Genomic DNA, 24,424 nt, shown 5'->3' on the forward strand with positions numbered 1-24,424 from the left:
GCTGGATAGCGGTCGATGTGTGGAGTAATAGTAGTAGATGCAGGCAGGAGTCGGTCTACTTGTCTCGGCCGTGATGACTATATACATGATCATACCTAGATATTCTCATAACTATGCTCAGTTCTGTCAATTGCTCAACAGTAATTTGTTCACCCACCGTAATACTTATGCTCATGAAAACCTATGGCCCCCGGGTCTATTTTCCATCATATTAATCTTCCAACACTTAGCTATTTTTATTGCCTTTTATTTTACTTTGCATCTTTATCATATAAATACCAAAAATATTATCTTATCATATCTATCAGATCTCACTCTCGTAAGTGACCGTGAAGGGATTGACAACCCCTTTATTGCATTGGTTGCAAGGATTTATTTGTTTGTGTAGGTGCGAGGGACTTGTGTGTGGCCTCCTACTGGATTGATACCTTGGTTCTCAAAAACTGAGGGAAATACTTACGCTACTTTGCTGCATCACCCTTTCCTCTTCAAGGGAAAACCAACGCAGTGCTCAAGAGGTAGCACTCATCTAAAGATTTCCCATCGACTAGGCTAGTTGGGGTTTCAGCACGAGCGCATAAGGATCGAAGATGATCCAAGTAGAACACTTTAAGTGGATCCATAACAATAGATTTGTATCAAGCAAAGATGCAAGCAAATAGAAGGCACATGGTAACACAAGCAAACAAGCAAAAGAGGCGAACGGAAAAGAGAGGGCGAATAAAATGGCAAGGGTGAAGTGGGGGAGAGGAAAACGAGAGGCAAATGGCAAATAATGTAATGCGAGGGATAAGGGTTTGTGATGGGTACTTGGTATGTCTTGACTTGACTTGACTTGGCGCGAATCTCCCCGGCAACGGCGCCAGGAATCCTTCTTGCTACCTCTTGAGCACTGCGTTGGTTTTCCCTTGAAGAGGAAAGGGTGATGCAGTAAAGCAGCGTAAGTATTTCCCTCGGTTTTTGAGAACCAAGGTATCGATCCTGTAGGAGGCCATGCACGAGTCCCTCGCACCTACACAAACAAGTAAAATCCTCGCAACCAACGCAATAAAGGGGTTGTCAATCCCTTCACGGTCACTTACGAAAGTAAGATCTAATAGATATGATAAGATAATATTTTTTGGTATTTTTATGATAAAGATGCAAAGTAAAATAAAAGGCAATAAAAATAGCTAAGTGATGGAATATTAATATGATGGAAAATAGACCCGGGGGCCATAGGTTTCACTAGTGGCTTCTCTCGAGAGCATAAGTATTACGGTGGGTGAACAAATTACTGTTGAGCAATTGACAGAATTGAGCATATTTATGAGAATATCTAGGTATGATCATGTATATAGGCATCACGTCTGAGACAAGTAGACCGACTCCTGCCTGCATCTACTACTATTACTCCACACATCGACCGCTATCCAGCATGCATCTAGAGTATTAAGTTCATAAGAACAGAGTAACGCTTTAAGCAAGATGACATGATGTAGAGGGATAAACTCATGCAATATGATATAAACCCCATCTTGTTATCCTCAATGGCAACAATACAATATGTGCCTTGCTGCCCCTACTGTCACTGGAAAGGACACCACAAGATTGAACCCAAAGCTAAGCACTTCTCCCATTGCAAGAAAGATCAATCTAGTAGGCCAAACCAAACTGATAATTCGAAGAGACTTGCAAAGATAACCAATCATACATAAAAGAATTCAGAGGAGATTCAAATATTGTTCATAGATAAACTTGATCATAAACCCACAATTCATCGGTCTCAACAAACACACCGCAAAAGAAGATTACATCGAATAGATCTCCACGAGAATCATGGAGAACTTTGTATTGAGATCCAAAAAGAGAGAAGAAGCCATCTAGCTAATAACTATGGACCTGAAGGTCTGAGGTAAACTACTGACACATCATCGGAGAGGCTATGGTGTTGATGTAGAAGCCCTCCGTGATCGATGCCCCCTCTGGCGGAGCTCCAGAAAAGGCCCCAAGATGGGATATCACGGGTACAGAAGGTTGCAGCGGTGGAATTAGGTTTTTGGCTCCGTATCTGGTAGTTTGGGGGTACATAGGTATATATAGGAGGAAGAAGTACGTCGGTGGAGCAACATGGGCCCCATGAGGGTGGAGGGCGCGCCCAGGGGGGTAGGCGCACCCCCCTACCTCGTGCCTTCCTGGTTGATGTCTTGACGTAGGGTCCAAGTCCTCTGGATCACGTTCGTTCCGAAAATCACGTTTCCGAAGGTTTCATTCTATTTGGACTCCGTTTGATATTCTTTTTCTGCGAAACTCTGAAATAGGCAAAAAACAGCAATTTTGGGCTGGGCCTCCGGTTAATAGGTTAGTCCCAGAAATAATATAAAAGTGTATAATAAAGCCCAATAATGTCCAAAACAGAATATAATATAGCATGGAACAACAAAAAATTATAGATACGTTGGAGACGTATCAATCTTGTCAACATGATTCAAGTAATGCTAGTCCGCCGAGCCCTACCATGTCAGCGTAGGCCTCTCCGTATGTGGGAATTTAATCTGGAAGGACCACGAACCCTCCAACACTTCTTCGGCACTACGCACAAAGGAATGTGGAAGTTGTTTTTCGGGAAACGAAAACAGTGGCCGGACACCACCGAGGGCATCGGCCTCGACTGCAACCATCCGGATACCTCGGTAAGTGTTCAACTCCCGAACACTTTGTAGTCAAGTACGCTGTAATACGTTACTGAGCAAACTATCTTCTTCCAGGGCTGGATAAAGGAAGTGGAGCGAATTAGGTGTTCGGCCCCCCTCCCCGAAGATTCGGCGGATCCCGTACTAGCAAGGATGCTGGCCCCGACACCATACCAGGTGCTTGTGGAGGACAACAAGGCGGAAAGCGGGAGGACCAAAAGTGGCCTCCATCCTGAAGGTATCTCAGACATTACGTCCGGGGGAATCAAAATTCCATCGTCCAAAGACAAGGGAGAAGTCAACATCTCTTCTCCTCATGGTAAGAAAAGGGCCGCCTCCGGAGATTGGGAGGAAACGGCTCCTAAGCGAGGCAAGATGCCCCTATTGGGTGGTTCGGGCCTAGAGGACGACGTCATCGCGCAGTCCCATAGAGAGGGCAAGCCTTCAGGCAAATCATAAGAGAACAAGGGCGTTTTAAACATATGTCGTTCCTTTCTTGCGGCCGAGGTAACATTTAGAATATATTTTTTTGTTGCTCAGCAAACAATCTTCAGCAATCCTCTTCCTCAGGGGACCTTCTCCCGGAGATGATGGAAAGCAAAACGCCTCCAACGGTCTCCTCGCCCAATAGGGCGGACGACTTTGAGGTGTCGTCGCGGAGGGTCTCTCCTGATCAACAGGTGGTGCGAGGGGTGATGAAGACATAACCCGAAGGTAATACTTCCGTAGCCCAGAGCCCGGGGGCCAATGATAAAGGCCCCGGACTGTCCGGCTTACAGCCGGAGACGACTCTAGGGACGGATAAACGGATCCCTTCGAAGGGAGGCCGTACTCCTACAGCAGCTTCCGGAGGTCTCGAAGCGCCGGATATATCAATGAACATGTTGCGACAAGCGTCCGTCTCGGAGGAGCATCGTACCTTGATGGGTACGGTGGTTGAAAAGGTTCTGTACGTGAAAAGCGGATTAAATGAAGCCTGCTAAGAGGCTTCAAGATTTGTACTGTAGAATTTTTTATTGTGTTTTATTCACAAACTACACCTGTGTATAGGTAGTAGCGCCTGAGACTCGGATTGGCTTCCCGAGGGAGGCGATCAGAGGATCAAAAAAGATATGTCTAGGAAATAATATGATGAAGTGAAACGCAGGCTGTCACTTCCCTGGCGTCTGCCCGGACTACAGAAGTTGCCGATCTGGAGCGGAAGCTTGATGTGGCGGAAGATGACCTTACGCTTATCAACAAGCGTCTTGACGAGTCGCAAGGTATGTTTTTTGGGAAGTCCTTACAAACACGTGCTTTGTAATATAAGTATGACGCGAAATATTATATACTGAGATATGCATGACTGTAGATGGTGCCGCCGCGGTTGAGATCCTTCAGGCTGAGCTGGCCCGGGCTAAGGAGCAGGCCCGGATTGGCAATGCGGCTACCGAGAGGGCATCTGCCAAGTTAAAGGCCGAACAGGCTGCGCGGCGCCAATGCGAGGAGAAAATATCCATGATGACGCGGGAGCTAAAGTATGCCGCTAGCCGCTGTGAATTCCTCGAGAAGGATAATAAAGACAAAATGGCTAATCTTGACAAGGCCTTACGAGAGGCGAAGGAAGCGCGGTCCGAATCTAGAGCGGCCCGGGAGGAGATACGACAAGCTGGGGAGATCGTGGCTGGTAAGCCCTTTTTATTGCAAACTAAGTTCAGCGATCCGAATTTTGCTCCGCTTACTCAAGTGTGGAGTTCTCCAGATGCGTTATTGGACTTGCCGAAGAGTGCTTCTGATGCAGCGTGGTTTTACCAAGCGCGAGAAGGGTATGCGACGGAGAAGCTTTTCTGGTCACAGTTTGGTGCGTCAAAGCGCCCACTGTTCTGCTATGAACGAACAGATGACCCAATGGGCCGAGCTCCACAGACTATCCGGTTCTGCTATGAAGGACGCCAAACGAGCCAATTCCGGATGGTTATTTTGGTTTGGTGCAGCGACTTGCTGATGTGGTGCCGCGTATCGACGCCGTTAAGCGGTCAGCGTGCATTGAAGGTGCACGGATGGCCTTTGCCCGTGTCAAGACATATTGGGCAAAGATGAAGGCCACTGAAGTTGCAGCGAAGGGTCCACCCAAGGGCAAGGACCATCACGCACCAGAGCATTACTTTGAGGATGTCCTGGAGGGTGCCCGCTTGATAGAGGGTCAATGCTCGAAAAACATGATATTCAAGTGAAATGTATGGGATTTTGTAAAAGACAATATTATAATAAGGCTATTTTTGGTAGTTTTGCCAAAACTTTTGTTCCTCCTGTGCGGCCGTTTTTGTATTAATCTGAAAGTTTTCCAGTCGTCGGCTTCAGCCCCCTTGTAGAAAGTACGGGGGTGTTCGGAAAAGCATTTGATCACTCTTAACCCAACGTCTTGGTCCATTAAGGAGGTGTCAATGCGGTGAACTAGGCAATCGGACTATAGGGCGTTAACACTTTCACTTAGCCATAGGAGTTTTATGGTGGGACTACGATATAGCCCCTGGTATGTATACGGCTTATTCCAATACGGTGCGTTACATATATGACCTGAAGAAAAAGGTCCTTCGTACAATACGGAGGGAATCGCGAAAGATTCCGGTAAGTCATCGAGTGGTTGACCAACTCTCGCCGCATCATGACAGTCAGTTTTCGGCTTTCTCTACTGAGGTGCTTGACCAGATGAACGGGAAGCACAATCCCAGTAGTTCTCCCTTTACTACCCTAGCCGATAGAGCGGAACGTAAGGTAGCAAGCACAGGAGCCGGGCAACCCAACTATTGACCCAAGACATGATTCGGAGCTGATGCATATAAGGCCAAACTCGCGACGCCGAAGTACGCTATAAAGCTGTTCGGACTTGTCGGCAACTCATTTGTTTCCCATACCAAGCCCCTGGCCAGTTATGCCGAGGTGTATGTGTGAAACAACCATAGGGGCCAAATTTAGTTTTTCTTAGAAAAAAGAGAATGCTGGATGCGGATTATGTTTACTGGGACTTGAGTGATATGCCAATAATTATTCTATAGATAACAAAGCCGCAACCCCAGCTATTTGACATGCCAGGGGTTGAAGGCGGAGGAAAAATGCACTTTACAGGCTCAAAATAAAGAGTGCGGTCTACAAAAAGTTATTTTGGACCTCCTGTCGAACGTCTGCGCCGCCTGTCGGAGTAAATGGCCACGGGTAGCCTAACCGACTGCCCCTGGTTCTTCTGAAAAAATTATCAGGCCTTCGGGCCTCCAAGCACTCCGAGCATTGGGCCGCCTTCCCTGGCCGGCTACCTCTGAAGCCGACTCCCGGAAGGCGACCCAGCCTCACCAACTCCTCCCCAGGACGACTACGGGGTGGCCGACTCCAAGAAGCCGGCCAAGAAGGACGCCGACTCCTAGGAGCCGGCCGAGACCATAACCACCAAAGCTGTTCCCACATAACGGCGACACGACGGGGTGTGGCCACAGTGCGGCCCACTACCCCCAAAGCCCGAGGCGGGCATGGCTACAGGAGGCCGTACGGGACGGCCGTCTCCCGTGCGGCTCGGCACTGTAGCCATGCTGGCCTCAACGTCACCCACGACCGACTCCCGTACGGCCCGCGGGCGGCGGGCCCCTTCAGCCAGAGAGAGGCGTGAAGGCGGCCCGGCCTTTCCCAGTCGGCCAAGAGCGTAGCCGGCCTCCAGAAGCCGGCTACTCCCTTCCTCGAAGCAGGAGCCCCATTAAGGAGACAAGACGAGGTAAGGCTACAGTGAGAGCCCCCGAGGCGGCCCACTGTAGCCACGCTTACCTCGACAAAGCCCTCGTCATCAGAGGCGCGGCTACAGTAAGCAGCCGCCGACAAGACCCTAGGCGGTGGGGCCGGCCTGTCGACCAAGTAGCCGGCAGCCGGCGGGACCCACCAGCCGGCGGGACCCAGCGGCCGGCGGAGAAGCCGGCGAGCGTAGACACTGACGGCTGGGACCAGAGCCCAGCCGGATTACCATTGTACCCCCGGGGGGTAGGCCTATATAAACCCCTCGGAGCACCCATGCAAAGGGTTGGCCTCTGAGCATAGTTGGCTTCTAAGCATAGCACACACACACACCATAGATAGAGAGAAGCAAGAGCTAGCCTTGTTCTTCTTCTCCCTTGATCTCAACAGCTCTAGGAGCGATTGTAGCTACCTTTCATCGATCTAGTGATCATGCGGAGACCCCGCAGAGCAGGACTAGGGGTGTTATCTCCTCGGAGAGCCCCGAACCTGGGTAAGATCCGCCGGCGTGCATGTCTTCGCCTCATCCCGTTTCCAGGCACCGGGGACGTTTTATTGGCTCCCACAATGATAAGCCATCCCTTGGCATATGTCGCACCAACCACCCGACATTTGGCGCCCACCTTGGGGCCAGGTGCACCGTCGTCTGGAGACCTGTTCTGGACGGGAACCCACTTCCTCCCCCGCGAGCGCAGCCAGCCTGCTGCGCCCGATGGCGTTTGCCTCAACACGCTGCAAGGCGTCGACGACGCCTGCGCAGCGAGCCGCCTCGCCGATCTGCTCGGCGAGACTCGCATCTGCGACGAGCCTGCGTCCGACGCAGGCACCGACTACCCTGAGAGCCGCCTCGTCAGCCTCATCGACCAACTTCACGTCTCCAGCGAGCCTGCTGCGGACATGGAGTCGGTCGGCTCCACCGACCCGATGCTCATCGACTCCGACACCGCGTCGCTTGACGCCTACCCCTCCGACGTGGTGGTCTTCGACGACCCCCTCCCTCGAGATGACAGCGGCAGCAGCGCTGTCACCGAAGTGCTGGTCATCAGCCACGTCTCCAACTCGGGCGAGAATGCCCGCGACGCTCAGCAAGCGGCGATGCACGACCTCTCCGTCCCCATCCCGGCCGACGCCGACGCCGAGACCCTGGAGGCACGCCGCCTTGCCCTCATCGCGGAGGGCCAGAAGATAGCCTCGATGAGACGCCTCACCGAGGCCCACCAGCGCGAAGTCGACCGCGCCGCCTTCGGCACGCCGCCGCCTAGCGGCCCGAGCCGAGCCGGCTTCGTCCAGAAGCGCGGCGCAGCCGTCGCCAGCATGCTGGGCGCAGATCGCCCCGTCTACGCCACCCCGCTCGAGAATCTGCGAGCCGCTCAGGCGGCTGCAGAAGAGCTCAATGGGCTGGGAGCCGATGAGCTCCCCTACATGACGAGACAGATCCAACAGCTGCTCGACGCGGCTATAGAACGGCACGAAGCCGGCGCCCGTGCTGATAGTCATCCCCCGCGCCGGGAGCACGCCGCGACGTCCCGCTCGCAGACTGCGAGCGGCACGCGCCAGAAGAAAGACAAGGAGCCGGCTGCCAGCCGCAGCCGGACTCGCATCACCATCGAGCGCGACGCGGATGGCCGCCCTCGAGCTGTAGAGCACCAAGGAAATCTGCCTCCTCCCCCGCCTCGAAGAGAAAGACACCTCACTCCGCCGCCTATTACACACCCGACTCTTGGCGACCGACTCGGCCGCCGAGAAGGAGTCGGCGAGAACGACGCCCGCCACAGGATCGACCGCCTTGCTCGATCCTTGGCGTTAGAAGAAGAAGACGACGTCGGCCCGCCATGCTTTGGCCCCCGCATCCGCGACGAGCCCTTCCCAAAGGGTTCTCGCTCCCCAGAGACACGCCCAAGTACAACGGCTCGGTGAAGCCGGAAGATTGGCTCATCGACTACTCCATGGCCGTCAGCATAGCCAACGGCAATCGGCGCGTCGCCGTGAAGTACGTCCCCCTGATGCTGCAAGGCACGGCGCGCACATGGCTCAACAACCTCAAGCCCTACAGCATCAATAGTTGGCTGGACTTCACCGAAGTCTTCGTCCGCAACTTCACCAGCACCTACAAGCGGCCTCCCAAGCCTCGCCAGCTCTCCCTCTGCATCCAGGGGCCCAACAAGTCGACCCGCGACTACCTCACGCGATGGGCCGAGCTCCGCAACTCCTGCTAGGGAGTGCACGAGGTCCAGGCCATCGAGTACTTCACCGCCGGGTGCCGAGAGGGCACCCTCCTCAAGCACCGACTCCTCTGTGACGAACCGGCTACCCTCGATGAATTGCTGCTCATCGCCGACAAATATGCCACCGCCGACTCCTCAATGAAGACCGAGCTCCGAGTGGACGCCTCGGGGAAAGTACTTGCTCCGGCTCCCAAAACGCCGGCTGGCGACCCTAATCGGCGCCCCTACCAGAATGACCACAAGCGCAAGGGCCCCATGCCGACTACCTCCAGTCGGCAGGTGGCCACAGTTGAAGACGAGCAGCCCGAAGATCGGCCCGCTCCCAAGAAGAAGGGTGGCCGGCCGCCTTGGCAGCCGCCTTTCTCCTACGAACAAGCTCTAGACGCCCCCTGCAAGTTCCATAGCGGCGCGAAGCCGTCCAACCACACAACCCGGAAATGCCACTGGCTCACCCGCATCACCAAGGGTGAGGGAATGTTGCCGCCTCCGCCTCCCGGCCAGCCGCCTCCAGCTCCCCAGCAGCCGGCGGCTCGGCCGGCAGTCGGCGCCATCCAAGACGAATTCCCCGAAGAGCACGCCGCCTACGTCGTCTTCACTAGTCAAGCCGACGACAAGCGCAGCCGACACCGACAGCACCAAGAAGTGAATGCAGTCGCCTCTAGCACCGCCGAGTTCATGCACTGGTCAGAAAAGCCAATCAGCTGGAGCCAGGCCGGCCACCCAGAGGTGATGCCTTCGCCTGGCTCCTATGCAATGGTCTTGGACGTCACCCTCGCGACGGAGAGGCGAGCTGCCAGATTTTCCCGCGTCTTGATAGACGGTGGAAGCAGTATCAACATACTGTACCGCGATACCATGGAGAAGCTGAACATCAAAGCGAAGCAGCTCATGCCGAGCCGCACCGTCTTCCATGGTATCGTACCCGGCCTGTCTTGCTCTCCAATCGGCAAGATCAAAATGGATGTTCTCTTCGGAGACAAAGATCATTTTCGCCGGGAAGCAATATGGTTCGAAGTAGTGGATTTGGAGAGCCCCTATCATGCATTGCTTGGCCGGCCTGCTTTGGCCAAGTTCATGGTTGTGCCCCACTACGCCTACCTGAAGATGAAGATGCCGAGCTCGAAGGGGATCATCACGGTAGCCGGCGACTACAAGAAGTCCATCGAGTGTGCCATGGCCAGTAGCCGGCTGGCCGAGTCCCTCGTGGTGGCAGAAGAGAAGAAGATGTTGGAACGGGTTGTGGCCATGGCCGACAAGTAGCCGGCCTTGTCCCCCAACCCCAAGGATTGTGATGCGCAGGGCTCCTTCCAGCCTGCCAAAGAGACGAAGAAGATACCTCTGGACCCGGAGAACCCAGAGAGGTTCGCTGTCATTGGGGCGAACTTGGACAGTAAATAGGAAGGCGAGCTCGTCGACTTCCTCCGTGAGAATCGAGACATCTTTGCATGGTCCCCAAAGGACATGCCGGGTGTCCCGAAGGATTTCGCCGAGCACAAATTACATGTCCGAGATGATGCGAAGCCGGTCAAGCAGCCCCTCTGCCGACTGTCAGAAGAGAAGCGAAGAATCGTGGGAGAAGAGATAGCCCGGCTCCTTGCCGCCGGCTTTATCATGGAAGTGTTCTTTCCAGAGTGGCTTGCCAACCCAGTTCTGGTCCTGAAGAAGAATAACAAGTGGCGTATGTGTATAGACTACACGAGTTTGAACAAGGCCTGCCCAAAGGATCCGTTTGCTCTGCCACGGATTGACCAAGTGATAGACTCCACAGCCGGATGCGAGCTGTTAAGTTTTTTGGATGCATACTCAGGGTATCATCAGATCAAGTTGGACCCGGCTGACCGCCTGAAGACTGCCTTCATCACACCCTTTGGAGCTTTCTGCTACCTGACAATGACATTCGGCCTGAGAAATGCCGGTGCCACTTTTCAGCGTTGCATGCAGAAATGTCTCTTGAAACAACTCGGCAGAAATGCCCACGTCTACGTAGACGACATTGTGGTGAAGACAGAGAAGCGCGGTACCTTGCTGGAAGACCTGAAAGAAACATTTGCCAACTTGCGTCGATTCCAAATCAAGCTCAATCCCGAGAAGTGCGTGTTCGGAGTGCCAGCCGGCCAGCTGCTAGGCTTCCTGGTCTCCGAACGCGGCATTGAGTGCAACCCCATCAAGATCAAGGCCATCGAGAGGATGGAGATTCCCACCAAGCTGCGAGATGTGCAGAAGTTCACTGGCTGCTTAGCCTCCCTGAATCGTTTTATCAGCCGACTAGGAGAAAAGGCTCTCCCCTTGTACCGACTCATGAAGAAGTCCACTCACTTTGAGTGGAATGATCAAGCCAACCAAGCCTTCCATGAGTTGAAGAAAATGTTGACCACTCCGCCTGTCCTGGCAGCGCCGACTGAGAAGGAGCCCATGCTCCTCTACATCGCCGCGACTAGCCGAGTCGTCAGCACTGTTGTTGTGGTCCAGCGCCCGGAGGAAGGCCGAGCCCAGCTGGTCCAGAGGCCGGTCTACTATCTCAGCGAAGTACTATCCAGCTCAAAGCAAAACTACCCGCACTACCAGAAGATGTGCTATGGAGTGCACTTCGCTGCCAAGAAACTGAAGCCCTACTTCCAAGAGCACCCCATCATGGTCGTGTGCACTGCCCCGCTCGCCGACATCATAGGCAGCCGGGATGCATCCGGCCGGGTGGCCAAATGGGCCATTGCGTTGGCGCCCTACACGATTTTCTATCAACCCCGCACCACCATCAAGTCGCAAGCATTGGCCGACTTCCTCGTCGACTGGGCCGAGACCCAGTACTTACCGCCGGCTCCCGACTCTACCCATTGGCGGATGCACTTTGACGGGTCCAAGATGCGCACCGGCTTGGGAGCCGGCATCGTCCTCACCTCTCCCAAAGGCGACAAGCTCAAGTACACGCTACAGATCCACTTCGCCGCCTCCAACAACGTGGCCGAGTACGAGGCGCTCGTACACGGGCTCCGGCTAGCCAAAGAGCTTGGCATACGCCGGATCCTGTGCTACAGCGACTCAGACTTGGTGGTCCAGCAATCATCTGGTGATTGGGACGCCAAGGACGCGAACATGGCGAGCTATCGTTTCCTCGTCCAGCAGATAAGCGGATACTTCGAAGGGTGCGAGTTCCTTCACGTGCCAAGGGCCGACAACGACCAAGCAGATGCCCTAGCACGGATCGGCTCCACCCGACAAGCCATACCGACTGGCGTCTCCCTCCAGCGCCTCCTCAAGCCGTCCATCAAGCCGTCTCCAGAGTCGGATTCCATCTTCATACCGCCTGCGCCAAATACAGCCGGATCCGACTGGAGAAACCCCGCAGGCGGCACGGGGACTTCAGAACCCGGCCCGGGGACTGCAGCAGTCGGCCCGGGGACTGCAACGACACAAGAAGCGGTGGCCGACTCACCCAACCCACCCACCCGAGTCATGGTGGCTACATTAACAGAAGAAGAAGTCACAGCTCCCTCATGGGCCCAGCCCATCCTCAAGTTTCTAGTCAGCAGAGAGCTGCCGGCTGACGAGATCTCAGCAAGACTAGTGCAACGACGAGCCGCAGCATACACAATAATCAACAGAGAGCTTGTGAAGCGCAGTGTCACTGGAGTCTTCCAGCGTTGTGTCGAGCCAGAAAAAGGAGTGGCAATCCTCAAAGACATCCACCAAGGCGAATACGGCCACCACGCAGCCTCAAGATCCCTTGTGGACAAGGCTTTCCGCCATGGTTTCTTCTGGCCGACTGCCTTGGAGGATGCTAAAGAAATTGTCAAGAGCTGCAGAGGATGTCAAGTTTTTAGTTCCAAGCAACACCTGCCGGCTTCTGCCCTCAAAACCATTCCCCTCACTTGGCCTTTTGCCGTCTGGGGACTGGACATGGTGGGCCCTTTCAAGACAGCCCGCGGTGGCCTGACACATCTACTTGTTGCTATGGACAAGTTCACAAAGTGGATTGAAGCAAAGCCAATCAAGAAGCTCAATGGGCCGACTGCCGTAACATTCATCACCGACATCACTACTCGGTACGGCGTGCCGCACAGCATCATCACCGACAACGGCACGAACTTCGCCAAAGGAGCACTGGCACGTTTCTGCACGACGCAGGGCATCCGACTGGACTTAGCGTCCGTTGCCCGCCCGCAGTCAAACGGCCAGGTCGAGCGAGCAAATGGACTCATCCTCTCCGGCATCAAGCCCCGACTGGTTGTACCACTGGAGCGATCGGCCGGCTGCTGGCTCGAAGAGCTGCCGGCTGTCCTCTGGAGTCTGCGCACTACACCCAACAAGTCAACCGGCTTCACTCCATTCTTCCTCGTTTACGGTGCCGAGGCTGTCATCCCAACAGACATCGAGTTCGACTCGCCTCGGATCACCATGGACACGGAGGAGGAGGCCAAAGAAGCAAGAGAAGACGGCGTGGACCTACTGGAAGAAGGCCGGCTGTTAGCACTCAGCCGGTCCGCCATCTACCAGCAAGGGCTGCGCCGCTACTACAACCGCAAGGTCAAGCCAAGATCCTTCCAAGAGGGCGACCTTGTGCTCCGGCTGATCCAGCGAACAGCCAGCCAGCACAAGCTCTCGGCCCCTTGGGAAGGCCCCTTCGTCGTCAGCAAGGCACTCGGCAACGACTCCTACTACTTGATCGACGCGCAAAAACCAAGAGCACGCAAGAGAGACGACTCCGGCAAGGAGTCGAAGCGACCATGGAACGCAAACCTCCTAAGACGATTTTACAGCTGAAAAGCAGTATGTATCACGCTCCCCTTTTGTATTAAGTACAAACCAACAGGCCCCCCGAACAGTACTCGGGGACTGCCTTTTATTTATCTATGAATGACGAGTGTCATATCCATGAATGTATTATTACATTTTGAATTTTTGTCCGGCACCAGGTTCGACTAGTCGGCCCGGGGACTGGCCGCCTTGAGCTATATCGAAAGTTTTTCCTAAAGTCAGAAAAGTAGTGCGCCGGCTCCCGAGTCCTCTCTTGTTGAAAGTCGCAGCTCAAAGAACTCTGTCCGACTAGCAAGAGGAAAGACAGAAAGGACGCCCACACGAAAAACGGCTAAGGAACAATGAACCTATATAGCAAAGAGACGGCCCCCAAACATGCCTGCCGGCTACCAGACCAGCCGGCTGGCCGGCTTCCTAAAAACCTTAGCTTTAGTCCAGCAGAGCTAAAGTACTTCCCCCTCCCCAATCGGCCAGGCACTCCCCCGGCTACAGATTGCAGAGCAACTGTTTGACTGGGGAGGCGGCAACCAAGGGAGGGCGGCAAAGGAAAAAGCAGAAGGACAAAAAGCAAAAAGTACAAGGAAAGACCAAATGCATAAGTTATATATACATAAAGCCCTCAACAGGCGGCAAGAGACATAAGTTTGAATACACCCAGTGGGTGGAATTGTGCAGAATTTAACCAAACATTGTTCTAAAGAGTAACAAGACAGGAAAAGCAAAAAATGGCGGACTAGGGCGCGAAATGGAGGCCGAGCTGGTCGGTGAAGGCGGCCTCGCCGGCTGAAGGAGTGGCCGCCTAGCGGGTCTCGGCTTGGCCATCACCTACGGCAGGCGACGCACTCGCGCGCGACGTGGTGCTGGAGGTGCAGTCAGGCTGAGGCTGGCCGGCTGCTCCACCAGCCGGCTCGGCGTCTTCACCTTCCTCCTCCTCTTCTTCACCCTCGTCGCTGCAGTCGATCTCCTCCGCCGAGTCTTCGCCGTACGCCGGGTCCAGCCCGAACCACTCCTCCGGCTGGGCAACTCCATTGTCGTCCACCTCGGGGGCGAAGACGCTGGTGTCGGTATAGTCGGCGATCGCCGAAGCCCGCCGAATGATGGCCGGCCGCGCCGGCTCCAGCTCCGTGTCGGCTTGCTGCCGCCAGGTAGCCAGCTGGTCCAGGTTCAGGCCGGGATACCAGGCCTTGACGAACTCGAGCGCCCGCCTGGCGCCGGAGCGAGCCGCCGAGGCCTTCCAAGCCTCGAAGCGGCCGACTGCCACCTCCAGCCAGTCGGCGGTCCGACTGGGGGTGCGAGGGACCGCTTGGCCGGGCCAGAGGGCGGCCAAGACCTGCGCCCCGGCACGCTGAAGCCCGCGGAGCAGCCGGTGAGCCGGCTGGATGCGAGCCTGGATCGCCAGGAGCTGTTCCTCCAGCGAGCGGCCGGCGGTTGGCGAGATTTCAAAGCCGGCTTGCCTCCGCGCCTGGCGACGGGCCTCGATGGTCTGGTTGGCGGCAGTAGAATAGCCAGGGAAATACTCTGCGCAAGAAAGAAGAAAGGAAGAAAAGAACACCAAAATCAGAAAAACGAGCCAAAGTGGCAGACGGCAAGAAAGGACGAAGGGGTAGGCGGCTTACCGTCAACCAGATCTTCGATCTGGCCATATCCAGAGACCAGAGTCTGCCTGGCCTCAGCCCAGCCGGCCGCCTCCGTCTCGAACTCGGCCTGGAGAGTGGCTTCGCGGTCCTGCGCCGCCTTCAGTGCCGCCTTGTGGCTTTCTTCCTGGTCGGCCAACTTCTTGGCCAGGCGGTCGCGCTCCTGCACCAGGGCGGCGAGCTCGGCATCCTTGGCACGAAGAGCAGTCTGGGACTCCCCCAGCTGTGCCCTCAGACTGGCGTTGGCCGCTGCAAAGTCGGAAGAAGAAGAAGAACAGTAAGAAATCGTCAAGGAAGATCCGACCCGACTGCTCAGCAGTCGGCCCGAATCTCGGGGACTACACCCAGTGGGTGCGCTGACGCGCCCCCACATGAGACAATGAACAAACCACGTACCTCGGCTCTCAGTAAGATCGGCGGTCTTCTGAGTCAGCTCCCGAGCCTAGGAGTTGAAGGCGGCCGCTCGAAGGTTGTGGTAGTCCTGCAAGATGGATAGAAGACCGAAGTGAGAACAAAAATAGCAAAGGCAAATCCACCAAGAAGTTCCAAGCCGCCTGCTCAGCAGCCGACTCGGAACTCGGGGACTACACCCAGTGGGTGCGCTGACGCGCCCCCACGGAAGGAATCAAGATCAAGAAGAAACAAGACGGGAGTACTAACCCGGATGGCCGCCCGCGTTGCGAGGAACTCGTCGGTGAACTGCCTCAGCGCCGCGGCTTGGCTTTGGAGCCGGGTCCGGACGTCTTGTGCAGCCACGTTCACTACGGCTGTCCCTCCGCCTGGCGTCCACCCCGAGGTAGCGCTGGCCGCCTCCGCGTCTCGGGCCGACGAGCTGGAGCCCACGGCCGGCTGTGGCTCCGATGCGGCCTTCTGTGGCTCTGACGCGGCCTTCCCCGCGCGCCGACTCGGCGGCACCCGGACCGCCACCTCAGCCCCCGCGGCCGGCTCGCCCTCCGCCGACTGTGCAGGCGGCGGATCAGGCTGGCCGCCTTGGGCCGCCCTAGTTGGCGGGGTCGGCTCCGGCGCCTTCTCCAAGATGATGACGTCGTCGCCGCTTCCCCCCAGCCCCGGCTGGTCGCCGCTGGCTCCCCCTGGCGAGGGTTCCATGTCCCCAGGCGCCATAACGCGCAGCGGGGTAACCATCAAAACCTCCCCCGCCGCCGCCGCGGCCTCAGCCTCTGCCTGGGCCCTGGCTGTGGCCTCGGCGAGTGCCTTCGCCGCCTCCTCCTCTCGTGCCGCCTGGGCGGCGGCCGCCTTCCGTGCCTCCGCCTCCCGTGCCTCCTGCTCCTCCCGCGCCTCCCGCGCGTTCCTTTCCGTCGCCTCCTGGAGGTCGGCGCGGGGGTCCACGCGGCCGGTGGTGCTCCCAGAGCCCCTTGGCGACTCGACGACGGAGCCAGCAGCCGCCCGCTCAAGTGACAACGGAGCTCTGATCGTTGAAGAAAAAGACGAGAGTTCAAGAACCACCAAAGAAAAGAAAGAAAGAGAGTACACAAAGAAAGATTCGGACTTACGCCGACACGGTCTGCGGTTGCTTCACCACCTTGCGGAAACGAGCCGCCTTCGCGGCCGCCTCCTCCCGCCTGGTGGCTGCCGCCCCGCCTCTGGGTTTCTTCGTTCGGCTGCCGAACAAGCCCTGGGCGGCGCGACGCTTCTGACCTCCACCCCGAGCAGGCTGCGCGGCGGAGGAGCCCGCGCCGCGTCCAGATGCCGGCTGGCGGCGCGGGACGGCTTCGGCTTCATCCTCGTACGGCCAGTCGTCAAAGGTGGCAGTGAACCCGGAGCCGCCTGTTTCGCCGCTGGCTTGGCCTCCGCCCGGCTCGACGTCGTCGTCCATATGGACCGCCCCCAGGTCGGGGTCCTCCAGGTCATGTTCGGTCCGGTCGGGGACGAAGCGGCGCTCCGTGTCTGACCCGCCGGCCGGCCGAAGAAGAGGACTCTGTCAAAGAACAAGCCGACTAAGTTAGAGTTGGCCCGGAGGAACTCGGCAACGAAGAGAGAGAGAAAAAGACACAGGGAGAGCATACCGTAGGCGGCGGATTGGCTCGGCTATACGGCTCCTTGCCGAACTGCCACTCTTCGGTGAGTTTGCAGTTCGCAAGGTAGTTCACCATGTAGGCGACCTCCTCGCACGGCATCTCCTTGGTGCACATCCGGCTCGGATCGAGCTGGCCGCTCATCTGACAGATCAGATGAGGCTGGCTCTGGAGCGGAAGAACCCGGCGCGTGACGAACGCGGCCAGAAGGTCGGGCCCCGTCAGGCCCTCCGACTGGACCATCACCCGCAGTCGAGCGATGGCGGCGTTTCCCGCCGGCGACAGCGTCACAGCCCGGAAGGACCACTGGGGCAGCCTGCCCGCCGGTGGGCCGGCTACGTAAGCCGGCAGGTTGATGTAGTCGCCCCGTGGAGCGATGTTCCGCACGTAGAAGTACGACTTCTGCCACTTCTTCACCGATTGGATCAGCGTGATGACGGGGAAGGGCTTGTCGGCAGCCGATCTCCGCGACGCGATGAAGGCGCCAGTATGAGCCGGCACGCCCTTAACGCGCGTGCCCAGCTTCGACTGGAAGAACTCCCCCCAGAGCTCAAGGGTGGGGAGGACGCCGAGATAGCCCTCGCACAGGGTGACGAAGGCGGACAGCAGCACCACCGCGTTGGGGGTGAGATGGTGCGGCTGGAGCTGATAGAATTCGAGCCAGGAGCGGAAGAAGGCGCTCACTGGCAGGCCGAAGCCGCGCAAGAAGTGCGAGCAGAAGACCACCCGCTCGCCCTCCTGCGGCCTCGGCGAGATTTCCTTCGCCGGCGCGAGGCGGACCTCCACTTTGTCCGCGCTGGGCAGCCGCCGCGTGTCGCGGAGGAAGTCGATGTGGTCGTCATGGACGTTGGAGCCGTCCCAACCCCCGCCAAGCTGCTCTACGGTGGGAGGCATGGCGAAAGCTAGCACGGTAGCGGAGGAGCGTGCGGTGGAAGAGCGTGGCGGCGAGGCGCTGTCGCAAGAACTGGCAAGAGGAAGAAGACGGTGGAAGTAGGAGGGGCGTGCGAGGGCCTGCCGCCCTCCACCTCCCCCTACTTATAGCCTCACGAGGCCGAAGAGGCCGGACGTGGGGGGGCGTGGGATTAACTACGCCCACCCCCCCCCCCCCCCCCACGTCTCGCGATTATTGCGCATAAATGCGAGCCGAAACTGCCGCACGGAACGTGCGGGCGGTTTCGGGATACAAAGGATCCGCGCCTGGGCCGGGGCGCCGACGTGGCGGGCCCCCTCCCTGCGGCGACGTCCCGTCACGCGCGTGGGCTGGCAGGCTTTCCGGCCACGTGGTTCGCCGACGGCCCGTGGCCGGCCCGCGGCCCGGTGCACGTGCCAGCGGGCTCCCGCCCTCCGACTCCAGAAGATTCCGACTCAGGTGGCGCGCCTGACCAAGGCCGGCTCCCAGCTACCGGCTTGTCACAATAGGAAGCTGATCGAGCTTCTCAACCCCCACTCCACCTTGAAGCCCAATCAGCTTCGGGGACTATTGTCGGAGTAAATGGCCACGGGTAGCCTAACCGACTGCCCCTGGTTCTTCTGAAAAAATTATCAGGCCTTCGGGCCTCCAAGCACTCCGAGCATTGGGCCGCCTTCCCTGGCTGGCTACCTCTGAAGCCGACTCCCGGAAGGCAACCCAGCCTCACCAACTCCTCCCCAGGACGACTACGGGGTGGCCGACTCCAAGAAGCCGGCCAAGAAGGACGCCGACTCCTAGGAGCCGGCCGAGACCATAACCACCAAAGTTGTTCCCACATAACGGCGACACGACGGGGTGTGGCCACAGTGCGGCCCACTACCCCCAAAGCCCGAGGCGGGCATGGCTACAGGAGGTCGTACGGGACGGCCGTCTCCCGTGCGGCTCGGCATTGTAGCCATGCTGGCCTCAACGTCACCCACGACCGACTCCCGTACAGCCCGCGGGCGGCGGGCCCCTTCAGCCAGAGAGAGGCGTGAAGGCGGCCCGGCCTTTCCCAGTCGGCCAAGAGCGTAGCCGGCCTCCAGAAGCCGGCTACTCCCTTCCTCGAAGCAGGAGCCCCATTAAGGAGACAAGACGAGGTAAGGCTACAGTGAGAGCCCCTGAGGCGGCCCACTGTAGCCACGCTTACCTCGACAAAGCCCTCGTCATCAGAGGCGCGGCTACAGTAAGCAGCCGCCGACAAGACCCTAGGCGGTGGGGCCGGCCTGTCGACCAAGTAGCCGGCAGCCGGCGGGACCCACCAGCCGGCGGGACCCAGCGGCCGGCGGAGAAGCCGGCGAGCGTAGACACTGACGGCTGGGACCAGAGCCCAGCCGGATTACCATTGTACCCCCGGGGGGTAGGCCTATATAAACCCCTCGGAGCACCCATGCAAAGGGTTGGCCTCTGAGCATAGTTGGCTTCTAAGCATAGCACACACACACCATAGATAGAGAGAAGCAAGAGCTAGCCTTGTTCTTCTTCTCCCTTGATCTCAACAGCTCTAGGAGCGATTGTAGCTACCTTTCATCGATCTAGTGATCATGCGGAGACCCCGCAGAGCAGGACTAGGGGTGTTATCTCCTCGGAGAGCCCCGAACCTGGGTAAGATCCGCCGGCGTGCATGTCTTCGCCTCATCCCGTTTCCAGGCACCGGGGACGTTTTATTGGCTCCCACAATGATAAGCCATCCCTTGGCATATGTCGCACCAACCACCCGACACCGCCTGTCCTCAGTGAGGGGACTCCTTGACGGAAATAGCCCCTAGGTGAGTGTATGGACCCGAACTCCGATAGAGTCCATGAGATGACCAGCCTTTGCGTCACCTGTGGTAAAGAATAATGAAAAAGAAAGAGTAGTTAGAAAAGAAATAGAAGTTATGGGAATACTTGCAAGCTCGTCCGTATTGTGCTTCCGCCGATGCAAAGGGTATCTTAAGTGCATAGTTATGTACGCGCGGTACAGATTTCGCAGGTATATGAGGTGGACGGCGGAAGCCGAACTGCTAGTCCCGCTCCGGAATTGGTCGATCCTGTTGAATGGATACCGGTGGCTTAATGCCCGACAAGGTATGTGGTTTAATAAGACCGCTTTATCCTTCGGCTAAGGTTTCCATAGTATGATCCTCGATCCGGAGGGAGTGCTTCTCCTGGTCCCTTGTAGAGTTGTGTGTTACGTATACCATGTTCACTATTTTTACTTCGGGGGGAAATTGCTTCTGACCCCCGGTATTGTTGGGGAACGTAGTAATTTCAAAAAAAATCTACGCACACGCAAGATCATGGTGATGCATAGCAACGAGAGGGGAGAGTGTTGTCCACGTACCCTCGTAGACCGAAAGCGGAAGCGTTAACACAACACGGTTGATGTAGTCGTACGTCTTCACGATCCGACCGATCAAGTACCGAACGCACGGCACCTCCGAGTTCAGCACACGTTCAGCTCGATGAAGTCCCTCAAACTCCGATCCAGCCGAGTGTTGAGGGAGAGTTTCGTCAGCATGACGGCGTGGTGACGATGATGATGTTCTACCGACGCAGGGCTTCGCCTAAGCTCCGCTACGATATTATCGAGGTGTAATATGGTGGAGGGGGCACCGCACACGGCTAAAAGATCGTTGATCAATTGTGTGTCTAGAGGTGCCCCCTTGCCCCCGTATATAAAGGTGCAAGGGGGAGGCCGCCGGCCTAGGAGGTAGAGGCGCGCCAGGAGGAGTCCTACTCCTACCGGGAGTAGGACTCCCCCCCTTTCCATGTTGGACTAGGAGTGGAAGGGGGAAGAGGTGGAGGGGAGGAAGGAAGGGGGGCGCCGCCCCCCTCTCCTTCTCCTCTTCGGACTGGGGGGGAAGGGGGGCGCGGCCCTGCCCTAGCCTCCTCTCCTCTCTTCCACCTAGGCCCAATAAGGCCTATTAAGTTACCGGGGGGTTCCAGTAACCTCCCGGTACTCCAGAAAAATCCCGATTTCACCCGGAACACTTCCGATGTCCAAACATAGGCTTCCAATATATCAATCTTTATGTCTTGACCATTTCGAGACTCCTCATCATGTCCGTGATCACATGTGGGACTCCGAACAACCTTCGGTACATCAAAACATATAAACTCATAATATAACTGTCATCGTAACGTTAAGCGTGCGGACCCTACGGGTTCGAGAACTATGTAGACATGACCGAGACACCTCTCCGGTCAATAACCAATAGCGGAACCTGGATGCTCATATTGGTTCCCACATATTCTACAAAGATCTTTATCGGTCAGACCGCATAACAACATACGTTGTTCCCTTTGTCATCGGTATGTTACTTGCCCGAGATTCGATCGTCGGTATCTCGATACCTAGTTCAATCTCGTTACCGGCAAGTCTCTTTACTCGTTCCGTAATACATCATCCCGCAACTAACTCATTAGTTACAATGCTTGCAAGGCTTATAGTGATGTGCATTACCGAGTGGGCCCAGAGATACCTCTCCGACAATCGGAGTGACAAATCCTAATCTCGAAATATGCCAACCCAACAAGTACCTTTGGAGACACCTGTAGAGCACCTTTATAATCACCCAGTTACGTTGTGACGTTTGGTAGCACTCAAAGTGTTCCTCCGGTAAACGGGAGTTGCATAATCTCATAGTCATAGGAACATGTATAAGTCATGAAGAAAGCAATAGGAACATACTAAACGATCGAGTGCTAAGCTAACGGAATGGGTCAAGTCAATCACATCATTCTCCTAATGATGTGATCCCGTTAATCAAATGACAACTCATGTCTATGGCTAGGAAACATAACCATCTTTGATCAACGAGCTAGTCAAGTAGAGGCATACTAGTGACACTCTGTTTGTCTATGTATTCACACATGTATTATGTTTCCGGTTAATACAATTCTAGCATGAATAATAAACATTTATCATGATATAAGGAAATAAATAATACTTTATTATTGCCTCTAGGGCATATTTCCTTCAGGTATTTGGTTGGTGAGTCTCTTCGTCGTCGCTATCACCGGGCGGCCTCCTCCCCCTGTGTTCGGCGTTGAGCTTGCCGGCCTGCTTGAAGACCCAACAACTTCTGTTGGTATGATTAGCTGGTTTATCGGGCTGGCCATGAATCTGGCAGGGCCGATCCAATATCTTGTCAAGATTGGATGGTCCGTCTCTGTTTGCCTTGAATGGCTTTTTCCGTTGACCGGGTTTGGGACCGTTGAATCCGGCGTTGACCGCCATGTCGTGTGTTCTTTCATTATCATTGCGAAGTTCGTGTTTACTGCGTCATGGCTTGCCATTGCCGTCTCGGACTTCGGAAGTGCCCGGATCGCTAGCGTCGTTGCTTCTACGAGTGAGCCAGCTGTCTTCTCCCGCGCAAAAGCTGGTCATTAGAGCGGTAAGGGCTGACATGGATTTTGGTTTTTCTTGACCGAGGTGGCGGGCAAGCCACTCATCCAGGACGCTGTGTTTGAAGGCCACTAGGGCCTCTGCGTCCGGACAGTCGATGATTTGGTTCTTTTTAACTAAGAACCTAGTCCAGAGCTTCCTGGCTGACTCTCCGGGCTGCTGGACAATGTGACTTAAGTCACCGGCATCCGGTGGCCGGACATATGTTCCTTGGAAGTTGGCACGGGAGGCATCTTCCAGGTCCTCCCAGCTGCCAATAGAGTTTTCCGCAGGCTGTTTAACCAGTACCGAGCCGCTCCTTTGAGTTTTAACGGTAGGTATTTGATGGCATGGAGGTCATCTCCGCGGGCCATATGGATATGGAGAAGAAAATCCTCGATCCACACCGCGGGATCAGTTGTTCCATCGTATGATTCGATATTCACGGGTTTAAACCCCTCTGGGAATTCATGCTCCATTACCTCGTCAGTGAAGCAGAGTGGGTGTGCGGCGTCTCTATATTGGGCCACATCGTGACGTAGCTCAAACGGAGTCTGTCTGTAGTTTTCGGGCCGGGCATGACTAGACTTGTTATGTCCGAATAGGTAGCCGACGTTGTTTGTCGAGGCACGTCCTCGCGATCCGTAGATCGATCTGGTATGTCCTGCTCTACTGCCCAGGTCCTGCCGGGGGTCGTATGTATGACTGATACATCTCCGTCGTATCTACTTTTCCAAACACTTTTGCTCTTGTTTTGGACTCTAACTTGCATGATTTGAACGGAACTAACCCGGACTGACGTTGTTTTCAGCAGACTTTCCATGGTGTTATTTATGTTGAGAAACAAAAGTTCTCAGAATGACCTGAAACTCCACGGGACATCTTTTTGGAAAATATTAAAAATACTGGAAGAAAAATCCACGTCAGGGGGCCCACACCCTGTCCACGAGGGTGGGGGCGCGCCTGCCCCCCTGGGCGCGCCCCCTGCCTCGTGGGCCCCCTGACGCTCCACCGACCTGAACTCCAACTCCATATATTCACTTTTGGGGAGAAAACATCAGAGAGAAGGATTCATCGCGTTTTACGATACGGAGCCGCCGCCAAGCCCTAAAACCTCTCGGGAGGGATGATCTGGAGTCCGTTCAGGGCTCCGGAGAGGGGGACTCGTCGCCATCGTCATCATCAACCATCCTCCATCACCAATTTCATGATGCTCACCGCCGTGCGTGAGTAATTCCATCGTAGGCTTGCTGGACGGTGATGGGTTGGATGAGATCTATCATGTAATCGAGTTAGTTTTCTTAGGGTTTGATCCCTAGTATCCACTATGTTCTGAGATTGATGTTGCTATGACTTTGCTATGCTTAATGCTTGTCACTAGGGCCCGAGTGCCATGATTTCAGATCTGAACCTATTATGTTTTCATGAATATATGTGAGTTCTTGATCCTATCTTGCAAGTCTATAGTCACCTACTATGTGTTATGATCCGGCAACCCCGAAGTGACAATAATCGGGACCACTCCCGGTGTTGACCATAGTTTGAGGAGTTCATGTATTCACTATGTGCTAATGCTTTGTTCCGGTACTCTATTAAAAGGAGGCCTTAATATCCCATAGTTTCCATTAGGACCCCGCTGCCACGGGAGGGTAGGACAAAAGATGTCATGCAAGTTCTTTTCCATAAGCACGTATGACTATATTCGGAATACATGCCTACATTACATTGATGAATTGGAGCTAGTTCTGTGTCACCCTATGTTATGACTGTTACATGATGAACCGCATCCGGCATAATTCTCCATCAACGATCCAATGCCTACGAGCTTTTCACATATTGTTCTTCGCTTATTTACTTTTCCGTTGCTATTGTTACAATCATTACAAAACCCAAAAATATTACTTTTGCTACCGCTACCGTTACTTCCATATTACTTTGCTACTAAATACTTTGCTGCAGATATTAAGTTATCCAGGTGTGGTTGAATTGACAACTCAACTGCTAATACTTGAGAATATTCTTTGGCTCCCCTTG

This window comes from Aegilops tauschii, chromosome 4 (genome assembly GCF_002575655.3).
Source record: "Aegilops tauschii subsp. strangulata cultivar AL8/78 chromosome 4, Aet v6.0, whole genome shotgun sequence".
NCBI lineage: Eukaryota > Viridiplantae > Streptophyta > Magnoliopsida > Poales > Poaceae > Aegilops > Aegilops tauschii.